Source organism: Cetorhinus maximus, chromosome 10 (genome assembly GCF_964194155.1).
Source record: "Cetorhinus maximus chromosome 10, sCetMax3.hap1.1, whole genome shotgun sequence".
Taxonomy (NCBI): Eukaryota; Metazoa; Chordata; class Chondrichthyes; order Lamniformes; family Cetorhinidae; genus Cetorhinus; species Cetorhinus maximus.
Window position 1 is genome coordinate 27,169,257 of NC_135888.1, and position 18,779 is coordinate 27,188,035.

At 49.4% G+C, this 18,779-nt stretch overlaps 1 protein-coding gene across 2 annotated transcripts in view; it reads right to left on the reverse strand.

Moving 5' to 3' along the window:
- Positions 1-18,779, reverse strand: part of dipk1b (divergent protein kinase domain 1B) — a 154,227-nt gene that overhangs the window by 74,690 nt on the left and 60,758 nt on the right. The gene's annotated exons all lie outside the window — the stretch shown is intronic.

Here is an 18,779-nt window from a genome sequence, read left to right on the forward strand (position 1 = left end):
TGGTACTGTCCCCATCACATTGCCCTGTTGGTTACTGTTCCTATCACAGTGCCCTGTTGGTTACTGTTCCTATCACACTGCCCTGTTGGTTACTGTTCCTATCACAGTGCCCTGTTGGTTACTGTTCCTATCACAGAGCCCTGTTGGTTACTGTCCCCATCACATTGCCCTGTTGGTGACTGTTCCTATCACAGTGCCCTGATGGTTTCTGTTCCTATCACATTGCCCTGTTGGCTACTGTTCCTATCACAGTGCCCTGTTGGTTACTGTTCCTATCACAGTACCCTGTTGGTTACTGTAACTATCACAGTGCCCTGTTGGTTACTGTTCCTATCACATTGCCCTGTTGGTTACTGTTCCTATCACAGTGCCCTGTTGGTTACTGTTCCTATCACAATGCCCTGTTGGTTACTGTTGCTATCACAGTGCCCTGTTGGTTACTGTTCCTATCACATGCCCTGTTGGTTACTGTAACTATCACAGTGCCCTGTTGGTTACTGTTCCTATCACAGTACCCTGTTGGTTACTGCCCCTATCACAGTGCCCTTTGGTTACTGTTCCTATCACACTGCCCTTTGCTTACTGTTCCTATCACAGGGCCCTGTTGGTTACTGTCCTTATCACACTGCCCTTTGGTTACTGTACCTATCACACTGCCCTGTTGGTTACTGTTCCTATCACAGTGCCCTGTTGGTTACTGTTCCTATCACAGTGCCCTCTAGGTTACTGTTCCTATCACAGTGCCCTGTTGGTTACTGTTCCTATCACATTGCCCTGTTGGTTACTGTCCCTATCACAGTGCCCTGTTGGTTACTGTTCCTATCACATTGCCCTGTTGGTTACTGTTCCTATCACAGTGCCCTGTTGGTTACTGTTCCTATCACAGTGCCCAGTTGGTTACTGTTCCTATCACAGTGCCCTGTTGGTTACTGTCCTTATCACACTGCCCTTTGGTTACTGTACCTATCACACTGCCCGGTTGGTTACTGTTCCTATCACAGTGCCCTGTTGGTTACTGTTCCTATCACAGTGCCCTCTTGGTTACTGTTCCTATCACAGTGCCCTGTTGGTTACTGTTCCTATCACATTGCCCTGTTGGTTACTGTCCCTATCACAGTGCCCTGTTGGTTACTGTTCCTATCACATTGCCCTTTTGGTTACTGTTCCTATCACAGTGCCCTTTTGGTTACTGTTCCTATCACAGTGCCCTGTAGGTTACTGTTCCTATCACAGTGCCCTGTTGGTTACTGTTCCTATCTCAGTGCTCTGTTGGTTACTGTTCCTATCACAGTGCCCTGTTGGTTACTGTTCCTATCACAGTGCCCTGTTGGTTACTGTTCCTTTCACAGTGCCCTGTTGGTTACTGTTCCTATCACAGTGCCCTGTTGGTTACTGTTCCTATCACAGTGCCCTGTTGGTTACTGTTCCTATCACAGTGCCCTGTTGGTTACTGTTCCTATCACAGTGCCCTGTAGGTTACTGTTCCTATCACAGTGCCCTGTTGGTTACTGTTCCTATCACAGTGCCCTGTAGGTTACTGTTCCTATCACAGTGCCCTGTTGGTTACTGTTCCTATCACATTGCCCTGTTGGTTACTGTTCCAATCACAGTGCCCTGTTGGTTACTGTTCCTATCACAGTGCCCTGTAGGTTACTGTTCCTATCACAGTGCCCTGTTGGTTACTGTTCCTATCACAGTGCCCTGTTGGTTACTGTTCCTATCACAGTGCCCTGTTGGTTACTGTAACTATCACAGTACCCTGTTGGTTACTGTTCCTATCACAGTGCCCTGTAGGTTACTGTCCCTATCACAGTGCCTTGTTGGTTACTGTTCCTATCACAGTGCCCTGTTGGTTACTGTAACTATCACAGTGCCCTGTTGGTTACTGTTCCTATCACAATGCCCTGTTGGTTACTGTCCCCATCACAGTGCCCTGTTGGTTACTGTTCCTATCACAGTGCCCTGTTGGTTACTGTCCCCATCACAGTGCCCTTTAGGTTACTGTTCCTATCACAGTGCCCTGTTGGTTACTGTTCCTATCACACTGCCCTGTTGGTTACTCTTCCTATCACAGTGCTCTGTTGGTTACTGTTCCTATCACAGTGCCCTGTTGGTTACTGTCCCCATCACATTGCCCTGTTGGTTACTGTTCCTATCACAGTGCCTTGATGGTTACTGTTCCTATCACAGTGCCCTGTTGGTTACTGTTCCTATCACATTGCCCTGTTGGTTACTGTCCCTTTCACAGTGCCCTGTTGGTTACGGTTCCTATCACATTGCCCTGTTGGTTACTGTCCCTATCACAGTGCTCTGTTGGTTACTGTTCCTATCACATTGCCCTGTTGGTTACTGTTCCTATCACAGTGCCCTGTTGGTTACTGTTCCTATCACAGTGCCCTGTAGGTTACTGTTCCTATCACAGTGCCCTGTTGGTTACTGTTCCTATCACAGTGCCCTGTTGGTTACTTTTGCCATCACAGTGCCCTGTTGGTTACTGTTCCTATCACAGTGCCCTGTTGGTTACTGTAACTATCACAGTACCCTGTTGGTTACTGCCCCTATCACAGTGCCCTTTGGTTACTGTTCCTATCACATTGCCCTGTTGGTTACTGTTCCTATCACAGTGCCCTGTTGGTTACTGTTCCTATCACAGTGCCCAGTTGGTTACTGTTCCTATCACAGTGCCCTGTTGGTTACTGTTCCTATCACAGTGCCCTGTTGGTTACTGTTCCTATCACATTACCCTGTTGGTTACTGTCCCTATCACATTGCCCTGTTGGTTACTGTTCCTATCACATTGCCCTGTTGGTTACTGTCCCTATCACAGTGCCCGGTTGGTTACTGTTCCTATCACATTGCCCTGTTGGTTACTGTTCCTATCACACTGCCCGGTTGGTTACTGTTCCTATCACAGTGCCCTGTAGGTTACTGTTCCTATCACAGTGCCCTGTTGGTTACTGTTCCTATCACAGTACCCTGTTGTTTACTGTTCCTATCACAGTGCCCTGTTGGTTACTGTTCCTATCACAGTGCCCTGTTGGTTACTGTTCCTATCACATTGCCCTGTTGGTTACTGTCCCTATCACAGTGCCCTGTTGGTTACTGTTCCTATCACATTGCCCTGTTGGTTACTGTCCCTATCACAGTGCTCTGTTGGTTACTGTTCCTATCACAGTGCCCTGTTGGTTACTGTCCCTATCACAGTGCTCTGTTGGTTACTGTTCCTATCACAGTGCCCTGTTGGTTACTGTTCCTATCACAGTGCCCTTTTGGTTACTGTTCCTATCACAGTGCCCTGTAGGTTACTGTTCCTATCACAGTGCCCTGTTGGTTACTGTTCCTATCTCAGTGCTCTGTTGGTTACTGTTCCTATCACAGTGCCCTGTTGGTTACTGTTCCTATCACAGTGCCCTGTTGGTTACTGTTCCTATCACAGTGCCCTGTTGGTTACTGTTCCTATCACAGTGCCCTGTTGGTTACTGTTCCTATCACAGTGCCCTGTTGGTTACTGTTCCTATCACAGTGCCCTGTTGGTTACTGTTCCTATCACAGTGCCCTGTAGGTTACTGTTCCTATCACAGTGCCCTGTTGTTTACTGTTCCTATCACAGTGCCCTGTAGGTTACTGTTCCTATCACAGTGCCCTGTTGGTTACTGTTCCTATCACATTGCCCTGTTGGTTACTGTTCCTATCACAGTGCCCTGTTGGTTACTGTTCCTATCACAGTGCCCTGTAGGTTACTGTTCCTATCACAGTGCCCTGTTGGTTACTGTTCCTATCACAGTGCCCTGTTGGTTACTGTTCCTATCACAGTGCCCTGTTGGTTACTGTAACTATCACAGTACCCTGTTGGTTACTGTTCCTATCACAGTGCCCTGTAGGTTACTGTCCCTATCACAGTGCCTTGTTGGTTACTGTTCCTATCACAGTGCCCTGTTGGTTACTGTAACTATCACAGTGCCCTGTTGGTTACTGTTCCTATCACAATGCCCTGTTGGTTACTGTCCCCATCACAGTGCCCTGTTGGTTACTGTTCCTATCACAGTGCCCTGTTGGTTACTGTCCCCATCACAGTGCCCTTTAGGTTACTGTTCCTATCACAGTGCCCTGTTGGTTACTGTTCCTATCACACTGCCCTGTTGGTTACTCTTCCTATCACAGTGCTCTGTTGGTTACTGTTCCTATCACAGTGCCCTGTTGGTTACTGTCCCCATCACATTGCCCTGTTGGTTACTGTTCCTATCACAGTGCCTTGATGGTTACTGCTCCTATCACATTGCCCTGTTGGTAACTGTTCCTATCACATTGCCCTGTTGGTTACTGTTCCTATCACAGTGCCCTGTTGATTACTGTTCCTATCACAGTGCCCTGTTGGTTACTGTTGCTATCACAGTGCCCTGTTGGTTACTGTTCCTATCACAGTGCCCTGTTGGTTACTGTAACTATCACAGTGCCCTGTTGGTTACTGTTCCTATCACAGTACCCTGTTGGTTACTGCCCCTATCACAGTGCCCTTTGGTTACTGTTCCTATCACACTGCCCTTTGCTTACTGTTCCTATCACAGTGCCCTGTTGGTTACTGTCCCTATCACACTGCCCTTTGGTTACTGTCCCTATCACACTGCCCTTTGGTTACTGTTCCTATCACACTGCCCTGTTGGTTACTGTTCCTATCACAGTGCCCTGTTGGTTACTGTTCCTATCACAGTGCCCTGTTGGTTACTGTTCCTATCACAGTGCCCTGTTGGTTACTGTTCCTATCACATTGCCCTGTTGGTTACTGTCCCTATCACAGTGCCCTGTTGGTTACTGCTCCTATCACATTGCCCTGTTGGTTACTGTTCCTATCACAGTGCCCTGTTGGTTATTGTTCCTATCACAGTGCCCAGTTGGTTACTGTTCCTATCACAGTGCCCTGTTGGTTACTGTTCCTATCACAGTGCCCTGTTGGTTACTGTTCCTATCACATTGCCCTGTTGGTTACTGTCCCTATCACAGTGCCCTGTTGGTTACGGTTCCTATCACATTGCCCTGTTGGTTACTGTCCCTATCACAGTGCTCTGTTGGTTACTGTTCCTATCACATTGCCCTGTTGGTTACTGTTCCTATCACAGTGCCCTGTTGGTTACTGTTCCTATCACAGTGCCCTGTAGGTTACTGTTCCTATCACAGTGCCCTGTTGGTTACTGTTCCTATCACAGTGCCCTGTTGGTTACTTTTGCCATCACAGTGCCCTGTTGGTTACTGTTCCTATCACAGTGCCCTGTTGGTTACTGTAACTATCACAGTACCCTGTTGGTTACTGCCCCTATCACAGTGCCCTTTGGTTACTGTTCCTATCACATTGCCCTGTTGGTTACTGTTCCTATCACAGTGCCCTGTTGGTTACTGTTCCTATCACAGTGCCCAGTTGGTTACTGTTCCTATCACAGTGCCCTGTTGGTTACTGTTCCTATCACAGTGCCCTGTTGGTTACTGTTCCTATCACATTACCCTGTTGGTTACTGTCCCTATCACATTGCCCTGTTGGTTACTGTTCCTATCACATTGCCCTGTTGGTTACTGTCCCTATCACAGTGCCCTGTTGGTTACTGTTCCTATCACATTGCCCTGTTGGTTACTGTTCCTATCACACTGCCCGGTTGGTTACTGTTCCTATCACAGTGCCCTGTAGGTTACTGTTCCTATCACAGTGCCCTGTTGGTTACTGTTCCTATCACAGTACCCTGTTGTTTACTGTTCCTATCACAGTGCCCTGTTGGTTACTGTTCCTATCACAGTGCCCTGTTGGTTACTGTTCCTATCACAGTGCCCTGTTGTTTACTGTTCCTATCACAGTGCCCTGTTGGTTACTGTCCCTATCACAGTGCTCTGTTGGTTACTGTTCCTATCACAGTGCCCTGTTGGTTACTGTTCCTATCACAGTGCCCTTTTGGTTACTGTTCCTATCACAGTGCCCTGTAGGTTACTGTTCCTATCACAGTGCCCTGTTGGTTACTGTTCCTATCACAGTGCTCTGTTGGTTACTGTTCCTATCACAGTGCCCTGTTGGTTACTGTTCCTATCAAAGTGCCCTGTTGGTTACTGTTCCTATCACAGTGCCCTGTTGGTTACTGTTCCTATCACAGTGCCCTGTTGGTTACTGTTCCTATCACACTGCCCTGTTGGTTACTGTTCCTATCACAGTGCCCTGTTGGTTACTGTTCCTATCACAGTGCCCTGTAGGTTACTGTTCCTATCACAGTGCCCTGTTGGTTACTGTTCCTATCACAGTGCCCTGTAGGTTACTGTTCCTATCACAGTGCCCTGTTGGTTACTGTTCCTATCACATTGCCCTGTTGGTTACTGTTCCTATCACAGTGCCCTGTTGGTTACTGTTCCTATCACAGTGCCCTGTTGGTTACTGTTCCTATCACAGTGCCCTGTTGGTTACTGTTCCTATCACATTACCCTGTTGGTTACTGTTCCTATCACATTGCCCTGTTGGTTACTGTTCCTATCACATTGCCCTGTTGGTTACTGTCCCTATCACAGTGCCCTGTTGGTTACTGTTCCTATCACTTGCCCTGTTGGTTACTGTTCCTATCACACTGCCCGGTTGGTTACTGTTCCTATCACAGTGCCCTGTAGGTTACTGTTCCTATCACAGTGCCCTGTTGGTTACTGTTCCTATCACAGTACCCTGTTGTTTACTGTTCCTATCACACTGCCCTGTTGGTTACTGTTCCTATCACAGTGCCCTGTTGGTTACTGTTCCTATCACAGTGCCCTGTCGTTTACTGTTCCTATCACAGTGCCCTGTTGGTTACTGTCCCTATCACAGTGCTCTGCTGGTTACTGTTCCTATCACAGTGCCCTGTTGGTTACTGTTCCTATCACAGTGCCCTTTTGGTTACTGTTCCTATCACAGTGCCCTGTAGGTTACTGTTCCTATCACAGTGCCCTGTTGGTTACTGTTCCTATCACAGTGCTCTGTTGGTTACTGTTCCTATCACAGTGCCCTGTTGGTTACTGTTCCTATCAAAGTGCCCTGTTGGTTACTGTTCCTATCACAGTGCCCTGTTGGTTACTGTTCCTATCACAGTGCCCTGTTGGTTACTGTTCCTATCACAGTGCCCTGTTGGTTACTGTTCCTATCACAGTGCCCTGTTGGTTACTGTTCCTATCACAGTGCCCTGTAGGTTACTGTTCCTATCACAGTGCCCTGTTGGTTACTGTTCCTATCACAGTGCCCTGTAGGTTACTGTTCCTATCACAGTGCCCTGTTGGTTACTGTTCCTATCACATTGCCCTGTTGGTTACTGTTCCTATCACAGTGCCCTGTTGGTTACTGTTCCTATCACAGTGCCCTGTAGGTTACTGTTCCTATCACAGTGCCCTGTTGGTTACTGTTCCTATCACAGTGCCCTGTTGGTTACTGTTCCTATCACAGTGCCCTGTTGGTTACTGTAACTATCACAGTACCCTGTTGGTTACTGTTCCTATCACAGTGCCCTGTAGGTTACTGTCCCTATCACAGTGCCCTGTTGGTTACTGTTCCTATCACAGTGCCCTGTTGGTTACTGTAACTATCACAGTGCCCTGTTGGTTACTGTTCCTATCACAGTGCCCTGTTGGTTACTGTAACTATCACAGTGCCCTGTTGGTTACTGTAACTATCACAGTGCCCTGTTGGTTACTGTAACTATCACAGTGCCCTGTTGGTTACTGTCCCTATCACAGTGCCCTGTTGGTTACTGTAACTATCACAGTGCCCTGTTGGTTACTGTAACTATCACAGTGCCCTGTTGGTTACTGTAACTATCACAGTGCCCTGTTGGTTACTGTAACTATCACAGTGCCCTGTTGGTTACTGTAACTATCACAGTGCCCTGTTGGTTACTGTAACTATCACAGTGCCCTGTTGGTTACTGTTCCTATCACATTGCCCTGTTGGTTACTGTCCCTATCACAGTGCTCTGTTGGTTACTGTTCCTATCACAGTGCCCTGTTGGTTACTGTCCCTATCACAGTGCTCTGTTGGTTACTGTTCCTATCACAGTGCCCTGTTGGTTACTGTTCCTATCACAGTGCCCTTTTGGTTACTGTTCCTATCACAGTGCCCTGTAGGTTACTGTTCCTATCACAGTGCCCTGTTGGTTACTGTTCCTATCTCAGTGCTCTGTTGGTTACTGTTCCTATCACAGTGCCCTGTTGGTTACTGTTCCTATCACAGTGCCCTGTTGGTTACTGTTCCTATCACAGTGCCCTGTTGGTTACTGTTCCTATCACAGTGCCCTGTTGGTTACTGTTCCTATCACAGTGCCCTGTTGGTTACTGTTCCTATCACAGTGCCCTGTTGGTTACTGTTCCTATCACAGTGCCCTGTAGGTTACTGTTCCTATCACAGTGCCCTGTTGTTTACTGTTCCTATCACAGTGCCCTGTAGGTTACTGTTCCTATCACAGTGCCCTGTTGGTTACTGTTCCTATCACATTGCCCTGTTGGTTACTGTTCCTATCACAGTGCCCTGTTGGTTACTGTTCCTATCACAGTGCCCTGTAGGTTACTGTTCCTATCACAGTGCCCTGTTGGTTACTGTTCCTATCACAGTGCCCTGTTGGTTACTGTTCCTATCACAGTGCCCTGTTGGTTACTGTAACTATCACAGTACCCTGTTGGTTACTGTTCCTATCACAGTGCCCTGTAGGTTACTGTCCCTATCACAGTGCCTTGTTGGTTACTGTTCCTATCACAGTGCCCTGTTGGTTACTGTAACTATCACAGTGCCCTGTTGGTTACTGTTCCTATCACAATGCCCTGTTGGTTACTGTCCCCATCACAGTGCCCTGTTGGTTACTGTTCCTATCACAGTGCCCTGTTGGTTACTGTCCCCATCACAGTGCCCTTTAGGTTACTGTTCCTATCACAGTGCCCTGTTGGTTACTGTTCCTATCACACTGCCCTGTTGGTTACTCTTCCTATCACAGTGCTCTGTTGGTTACTGTTCCTATCACAGTGCCCTGTTGGTTACTGTCCCCATCACATTGCCCTGTTGGTTACTGTTCCTATCACAGTGCCTTGATGGTTACTGCTCCTATCACATTGCCCTGTTGGTTACTGTTCCTATCACATTGCCCTGTTGGTTACTGTTCCTATCACAGTGCCCTGTTGATTACTGTTCCTATCACAGTGCCCTGTTGGTTACTGTTGCTATCACAGTGCCCTGTTGGTTACTGTTCCTATCACAGTGCCCTGTTGGTTACTGTAACTATCACAGTGCCCTGTTGGTTACTGTTCCTATCACAGTACCCTGTTGGTTACTGCCCCTATCACAGTGCCCTTTGGTTACTGTTCCTATCACACTGCCCTTTGCTTACTGTTCCTATCACAGTGCCCTGTTGGTTACTGTCCCTATCACACTGCCCTTTGGTTACTGTCCCTATCACACTGCCCTTTGGTTACTGTTCCTATCACACTGCCCTGTTGGTTACTGTTCCTATCACAGTGCCCTGTTGGTTACTGTTCCTATCACAGTGCCCTGTTGGTTACTGTTCCTATCACAGTGCCCTGTTGGTTACTGTTCCTATCACATTGCCCTGTTGGTTACTGTCCCTATCACAGTGCCCTGTTGGTTACTGCTCCTATCACATTGCCCTGTTGGTTACTGTTCCTATCACAGTGCCCTGTTGGTTATTGTTCCTATCACAGTGCCCAGTTGGTTACTGTTCCTATCACAGTGCCCTGTTGGTTACTGTTCCTATCACAGTGCCCTGTTGGTTACTGTTCCTATCACATTGCCCTGTTGGTTACTGTCCCTATCACAGTGCCCTGTTGGTTACGGTTCCTATCACATTGCCCTGTTGGTTACTGTCCCTATCACAGTGCTCTGTTGGTTACTGTTCCTATCACATTGCCCTGTTGGTTACTGTTCCTATCACAGTGCCCTGTTGGTTACTGTTCCTATCACAGTGCCCTGTAGGTTACTGTTCCTATCACAGTGCCCTGTTGGTTACTGTTCCTATCACAGTGCCCTGTTGGTTACTTTTGCCATCACAGTGCCCTGTTGGTTACTGTTCCTATCACAGTGCCCTGTTGGTTACTGTAACTATCACAGTACCCTGTTGGTTACTGCCCCTATCACAGTGCCCTTTGGTTACTGTTCCTATCACATTGCCCTGTTGGTTACTGTTCCTATCACAGTGCCCTGTTGGTTACTGTTCCTATCACAGTGCCCAGTTGGTTACTGTTCCTATCACAGTGCCCTGTTGGTTACTGTTCCTATCACAGTGCCCTGTTGGTTACTGTTCCTATCACATTACCCTGTTGGTTACTGTCCCTATCACATTGCCCTGTTGGTTACTGTTCCTATCACATTGCCCTGTTGGTTACTGTCCCTATCACAGTGCCCTGTTGGTTACTGTTCCTATCACATTGCCCTGTTGGTTACTGTTCCTATCACACTGCCCGGTTGGTTACTGTTCCTATCACAGTGCCCTGTAGGTTACTGTTCCTATCACAGTGCCCTGTTGGTTACTGTTCCTATCACAGTACCCTGTTGTTTACTGTTCCTATCACAGTGCCCTGTTGGTTACTGTTCCTATCACAGTGCCCTGTTGGTTACTGTTCCTATCACAGTGCCCTGTTGTTTACTGTTCCTATCACAGTGCCCTGTTGGTTACTGTCCCTATCACAGTGCTCTGTTGGTTACTGTTCCTATCACAGTGCCCTGTTGGTTACTGTTCCTATCACAGTGCCCTTTTGGTTACTGTTCCTATCACAGTGCCCTGTAGGTTACTGTTCCTATCACAGTGCCCTGTTGGTTACTGTTCCTATCACAGTGCTCTGTTGGTTACTGTTCCTATCACAGTGCCCTGTTGGTTACTGTTCCTATCAAAGTGCCCTGTTGGTTACTGTTCCTATCACAGTGCCCTGTTGGTTACTGTTCCTATCACAGTGCCCTGTTGGTTACTGTTCCTATCACACTGCCCTGTTGGTTACTGTTCCTATCACAGTGCCCTGTTGGTTACTGTTCCTATCACAGTGCCCTGTAGGTTACTGTTCCTATCACAGTGCCCTGTTGGTTACTGTTCCTATCACAGTGCCCTGTAGGTTACTGTTCCTATCACAGTGCCCTGTTGGTTACTGTTCCTATCACATTGCCCTGTTGGTTACTGTTCCTATCACAGTGCCCTGTTGGTTACTGTTCCTATCACAGTGCCCTGTTGGTTACTGTTCCTATCACAGTGCCCTGTTGGTTACTGTTCCTATCACATTACCCTGTTGGTTACTGTTCCTATCACATTGCCCTGTTGGTTACTGTTCCTATCACATTGCCCTGTTGGTTACTGTCCCTATCACAGTGCCCTGTTGGTTACTGTTCCTATCACTTGCCCTGTTGGTTACTGTTCCTATCACACTGCCCGGTTGGTTACTGTTCCTATCACAGTGCCCTGTAGGTTACTGTTCCTATCACAGTGCCCTGTTGGTTACTGTTCCTATCACAGTACCCTGTTGTTTACTGTTCCTATCACACTGCCCTGTTGGTTACTGTTCCTATCACAGTGCCCTGTTGGTTACTGTTCCTATCACAGTGCCCTGTCGTTTACTGTTCCTATCACAGTGCCCTGTTGGTTACTGTCCCTATCACAGTGCTCTGCTGGTTACTGTTCCTATCACAGTGCCCTGTTGGTTACTGTTCCTATCACAGTGCCCTTTTGGTTACTGTTCCTATCACAGTGCCCTGTAGGTTACTGTTCCTATCACAGTGCCCTGTTGGTTACTGTTCCTATCACAGTGCTCTGTTGGTTACTGTTCCTATCACAGTGCCCTGTTGGTTACTGTTCCTATCAAAGTGCCCTGTTGGTTACTGTTCCTATCACAGTGCCCTGTTGGTTACTGTTCCTATCACAGTGCCCTGTTGGTTACTGTTCCTATCACAGTGCCCTGTTGGTTACTGTTCCTATCACAGTGCCCTGTTGGTTACTGTTCCTATCACAGTGCCCTGTAGGTTACTGTTCCTATCACAGTGCCCTGTTGGTTACTGTTCCTATCACAGTGCCCTGTAGGTTACTGTTCCTATCACAGTGCCCTGTTGGTTACTGTTCCTATCACATTGCCCTGTTGGTTACTGTTCCTATCACAGTGCCCTGTTGGTTACTGTTCCTATCACAGTGCCCTGTAGGTTACTGTTCCTATCACAGTGCCCTGTTGGTTACTGTTCCTATCACAGTGCCCTGTTGGTTACTGTTCCTATCACAGTGCCCTGTTGGTTACTGTAACTATCACAGTACCCTGTTGGTTACTGTTCCTATCACAGTGCCCTGTAGGTTACTGTCCCTATCACAGTGCCCTGTTGGTTACTGTTCCTATCACAGTGCCCTGTTGGTTACTGTAACTATCACAGTGCCCTGTTGGTTACTGTTCCTATCACAGTGCCCTGTTGGTTACTGTAACTATCACAGTGCCCTGTTGGTTACTGTAACTATCACAGTGCCCTGTTGGTTACTGTAACTATCACAGTGCCCTGTTGGTTACTGTCCCTATCACAGTGCCCTGTTGGTTACTGTAACTATCACAGTGCCCTGTTGGTTACTGTAACTATCACAGTGCCCTGTTGGTTACTGTAACTATCACAGTGCCCTGTTGGTTACTGTAACTATCACAGTGCCCTGTTGGTTACTGTAACTATCACAGTGCCCTGTTGGTTACTGTAACTATCACAGTGCCCTGTTGGTTACTGTAACTATCACAGTGCCCTGTTGGTTACTGTAACTATCACAGTGCCCTGTTGGTTACTGTAACTATCACAGTGCCCTGTTGGTTACTGTAACTATCACAGTGCCCTGTTGGTTACTGTCCCTATCACAGTGCCCTGTTAGTTACTGTAACTATCACAGTGCCCTGTTGGTTACTGTAACTATCACAGTGCCCTGTTGGTTACTGTAACTATCACAGTGCCCTGTTTTTTTTTTTTTGTAAAAATATACTTTATTCATAAAATATCTTCAATCACATTCAAAACCATTTCAAAAACAACATTACAAGGGTACAATCCAGGGTTAAACTTTTACAAAATGTATCACCAGGTGCATCAGTACAAACAATATTACAATCATTTACAGCCTTTCATTTTGATCTGTACAGCCCGAGGGGCTCTAAATAGTTCCCAGTCTCTCGGTGCGCTGTGGTAGAAAGGTCTTAGACAGCGACCCTTCCCCATTGCGCCTTTGCGGCAGCTGCCCCAAGCTTTAGTGCGTCCCTCAGCACGTAGTCCTGGACTTTGGATTGTGCCAGTCCGCAACAATCGGTCGGGGACAACTCTTTGTGCTGGAAGACCAACAAGTTTCGGGCAGACCAAAGCGCCTCTTTCACCGAGTTGATGATCCTCCAGCTGCAGTTGATGTTTGTCTCGGTGTGTGTCCCTGGGAACAGCCCGTAGAGCACAGAGTCCTGTGTCACAGAACTGCTCGGGATGAACCTCGACAGCAACCACTGCATCTCTCTCCAGACTTTCTTTGCAAAGGCACAATCCACAAGGAGGTGAACAACGGTCTCTTCCCCACCGCAGCCACCTCGAGGGCAACGTGCAGAGGGGGTGAGACTCCTGGCGTGTAGGAAGGATCTGACGGGGAGGGCCTTTCTCACCACCAGCCAAGCTACGTCTTGGTGCTTGTTGGAAAGTTCTGGCGATGAGGCATTCTGCCAAATGACTTTGACAGTCTGCTCGGGGAACCATCCCACAGGGTCCACCCTCTCCTTTTCCCTCAGGGCCTCTAGGACGTTACGTGCTGACCACTGCCTGATGGACTTGTGGTCAAAGGTGTTTTTCTGCATAAATTTTTCCACCAGGGACAGGTGGTACGGCACGGTCCAACTACTTGGAGCGTTCCGCGGCAGCGTGGCCAGACCCATCCTTCGCAACACCGGGGACAGGTAGAACCTCAGCACGTAGTGACACTTGGTGTTTGCGTACTGAGGGTCTACGCACCGCTTGATGCAGCCACACACAAAGGTGGCCATCAGTATGAGGGCGATGTTGGGCACGTTTTTTCCCCCTTTATCTAGAGGCTTGTACATCGCGTCCCTGCGGACACGATCCATTTTCGACCTCCAGATAAAGCGGAAGATGGCTCGAGTGATCGCCGTCGCGCAGGAGTCTGGAATGGGCCAGACCTGCGCCACGTACAGCAACAGCGAGAGTACCTCACTCCTGATGACCAGGTTCTTACCCGCAATGGAGAGGGAGCGTCGCTCCCACATGCCCAGTTTCCTTTTCACCATAGCCACTCGCTCCTTCCAGTTTCTAACGCATGCCCCGGTCCCTCCGAACCATATCCCCAGCACCTTCAGGCCGTCAGCCCTGACAGTGAAGGGGACAAAGGATCGGTCAGCCCAGTTCCCAAAGAACATGGCCTCGCTCTTCCCACGATTTACCTTGGCTCCCGAGGCCAGTTCGAACTGGTCGCAGATGTGCATCAGTCTGCGCACCGACAGCGGATCTGAGCAGAAGACGGCGACGTCGTCCATGTACAGGGAGGCTTTTACCTGAGTGCCTCCACTGCCTGGGATCGTCACTCCTCTTATGCCCGGATCCTTCCTGATGGACTCGGCAAAGGGTTCTATGCAACACACGAAAAGGACAGGCGAGAGAGGGCAGCCCTGCCTGACTCCAGATTTAATCGGAAAGCTATCTGTTTCCCACCCATTGATTGAGACTGCGCTACTGATGTTAGTGTAGAGCAGTTGGATCCAATTTCGAATTCCCTCCCCAAACCCCATTTTGGAGAGCACATCCCCCATGTAGGTGTGCGATATTCTGTCAAAGGCCTTCTCCTGATCCAAGCTGATGAGGCAGGTATCCACACCCCTGTCCTGTACATAGGCAATCGTATCCCTGAGCAGCGCCAGGCTGTCAGAGATCTTCCTGCCTGGCACAGAGCAGGTCTGGTCAGGGTGAATCACCAATTCCAGAGCGGATTTGACCCGGTTGGCGATGACCTTGGACAGAATCTTATAGTCCACATTCAACAGTGAAATGGGTCGCCAATTTCTAATTTCCTCCCTTTCCCCCTTGTGCTTGTAGATGAGGGTGATGATGCCTTTCCTCATGGATTCTGACATGCTGCCGGCCAGGAGCATACTCTCGTACACTTCTAGCAGGTCTGGGCCGATCAAGTCCCACAGAGCCGAATACAACTCCGCCGGCAAGCCGTCACTTCCGGGGGTTTTACTCTTCTCGAAGGACTCGAGGGCCTTAGTCAGTTCGTCAGGAGTTAGCGGTTTGTCCAGGCTCTCCCGCGTACTGTGGTCTAAGACCTCCGTGATAGAGGACAGGAAGGACTGGGAGGCCGTGCTGTCCGTGGGCTTCACGTCATACAGTCCGGCATAAAAGGATTTGCTGATCCTCAGAATGTCGGACCGTGATGACTTTACTGAGCCGTCTTCTTCCTTCAGGCTGCTGATCACAGAGCGCTCTCTGTGTACCTTTTGGAAGAAGAAACGTGAGCACGTCTCATCCTGCTCCACGGAGCGGACCCTGGAACGGAAGATGATCTTGGAGGCCTCCGAGGCAAAGTGCGAGGCTTGCTGGCCCTTCACCTCTTGGAGCTCCTCCTTGACATCGACCCCCATCGACTGCAGCCGGAGCAGATTCTGCATCTTTTTCTGGAGTCGGGACATTTCCCTCTGTTCCTTTCTAGCTTTCTGGGTGCCTTTGCGGATGAAAAACCTCTTGATGCTTCCCTTGATCACTTCCCACCAGTGTGTCAGGGACTCAAAGAGGGGTTTCACGGTTCTCCAACCTTTGTAATCCCTCTTGAGCTCCTCAATGTTCTCTGGGGTCAGCAGTTGCACATTTAGCTTCCATGCCCCCCTGCCCACCCTCAGGTCCTTCTCCAAGTGGCAGTCCGCCAGTAGGAGGCAGTGTCAGAGAAGAACACCGGCTTGACCTCGGTGGATCTGACTGTGAATGCACGGGACACAAACAGGAAGTCTATCCTGGAACGAATGGACCCGTCTGGCCGCGACCAGGTGTATCTACGCTGCGCTCCGTCTGCAAGGTTGCTGAAGACGTCGTGCAGCTTGGCATCCTTAACTGTTTCCATCAGGGATCTGGACGTAGCGTCCAATCTGCTTCCGGCCCTGCCGGATCGTCCAGCCGCATCGATGATGCAGTTGAAGTCCCCGCCCAGAATGACCGGCCTGGAGGTCGCCAGCAGCAGTGGGAGCTGCTGAAAAACCTCCAGCCGCTCAGCCCCTTGTGCCGGGCCATACACGTTAATTAACCGGAGTGGAGCGTTCTTGTACATTACGTCTGCTACGAGGAGGCGCCCGCCCACCACCTCCTTGACCTCGGAGACGGTGAAGTTGCCTCCCCGCAGCAGAATACCCAGGCCGGAGGAACGAGAGTCGTTTCCGCCCGACCAGATCGATGGCCCGTGGGACCACCATCGTGACCATTGCCTGTAGGAGCTGAGGTGCGGTATCGCACACTCCTGCAGAAACAACAGGTCAGCTTTGACCTTGGCTAGGTAGTCCAAGGTCGCAACACATCGCGTAGTAGATTTAATGCTACGCACATTTATGGATACAATCTTTAAACCCATTTTAAAGCATTTATTCTCCTACCAAACCCACTGTCTCTGAGAGTCCCAGACCTTTAGTCTGCTCCTTCATACCCGTAGTGAGCTCAAATTCCTTCACTTTGGATGGGCTGAGGTAGATCTCCTTGGCCGTGTTCTGCTCCGGTGGCATCTGGAGGTTCACGTAGAGAGCGGGTTTTGAGATGACCTTTGCTGGAGAAGCTTCTCCAAAACTCACCCCCTCTGGGGTGTTGCTGTTCCCGGCTTCCTGGAGCTGGGGTGCGATGATTGCCTCACTGCTCCCAGATTCCAGGGGCTGTGGTGCACTGGCCTCCTCAGGTTGCAGGCAAAGTTGGGGTGCGCTGGTCTCCTTGTTGTCTCCAATTTTCTGGAGCTCGGGTGTCTCGTCCTCCAACGCCCTGGAGCTTTGCCGCCTCTTCTGTCGGTGCCGCTCTGGCACTTCATCATCCGAAGAGCTGCTGCCCTTGTCATCCGTGTCGGATGGGAGACGCCTCTTGCCGCTTCTCTGGGAAACGCCCTTGCTTCTTCTTCGCTCCCTCTTACTTTTCTTGTTCATCACCGTCCGCCACTCCCCCTGCTGCTTTTCCACTGCTGCCTCCTCCTCCATTGATTCGCTGTCCTGAGGACTGGGAGGTTCAGGGGGTAGTGCTGTTGCTTGGCTCTCTGTTGCCTCAATCTCTTTCTCCACCTTGTCTCTCTCTGTGTCCTCCTTTGTCCCGTTGAGCTCCCTGGGGGCCTTGGTGGTTGGAGTGACACGGAACATTTCTTCTGCTTCCCCCTGGTCGGCTTTGGCTGCCTGTGCGTAAGTACGGCAGCGTTTGGGGCAGGTCCTGTAGAGGTGACTTGCCTCGCCACACAGGTTGCAGCACTTGGCCTGTTTGCAGTCTTTTGTCTGGTGCCCTTCCTGTTTGCAGATCTTGCAGAGGGAGGCGCTGCAGTTGGCCGCCACATGACCAGCCTTGCCGCATGAGCGACAATGCTTGGGTTGCCCAGCGTAGACCAGGTAGCCACGGTTTCCCCCGATTGCGAAACTGGAAGGAGGGTGGAAAATGGCTCCCTTACCATCGGTCTTTAGCGTGACCTTAAACAGGCGTTTGCCTGTCCAGATCCCCAAGTCGTCTCGAATCTCGGTGCCGCTCCCCACCTTATCGAAGTACCTGGTGAGGAAGGTGACCACGTCGGCGACAGGGACGAAGGGGTTGTACACATGCACCATCACCTCACGTTCCCGTTGCAACGGCAGAGAAAAGTGCGGCTCCGCCGTCAGGATCTTCATCTCCGGCAGGTCTCTCTTCTCCTCGAACACCCTCAGGAGCCGGACGCAGTCTGCCACCCGCTTGAACGTCACGTCAAAATAACCGCCTTTGCGGGAGTCGTGCAGGGTGAAGATCTCCGTAGCTTGGAAGCCGCACGCCTTCAACAGGATCCTCCTGGTGAAGAAGCCCCGATCCATAGGTGATCCTCCTTCGCTGTGGTTCACCGTGACTCAGACGGTGATAGGTAGCCCACGGTATGGATTTGGATTGCGATTGGTTATCGCCCTTCCATCCCGACCTTGCCTTGGCAGGACCATGGTGTCGCCCCTGCAACACTTGATCTTAGCCAAAAGGCCGAGAAGTAACTATCACAGTGCCCTGTTGGTTTTTTTTTTGTAAAAATATACTTTATTCATAAAAAATCTTCAATCACATTCAAAACCATTTCAAAAACAACATTACAAGGGTACAATCCAGGTTAAACTTTTACAAAATGTATCACCAGGTGCATCAGTACAGACAATATTACAATCATTTACAGCCTTTCATTTTGATCTGTACAGTGTAACTATCACAGTGCCCTGTTGGTTACTGTAACTATCACAGTGCCCTGTTGGTTACTGTTCCTATCACAGTGCCCTGTTGGTTACTGTAACTATCACAGTGCCCTGTTGGTTACTGTAACTATCACAGTACTATGCTCTTTGTACTGCACTGATGTGTCAACCTAGATTATCGGCTGAAATCTTTTGATTCAGAATATTGTAAATCCAGGCCCCACTTCAGAGACCCAAGTGCCACCTACTGAGCCACGGCTGAATAATCTTCTGCTAAAATGTTTTACATGACCATCTGCATTTGCATAAGGGCTAATATTCTGCACAATCCGACCCCACTGTCGGGGCCTCCAGGGTTCGGCTGCCAGTGATTGTAAATACAC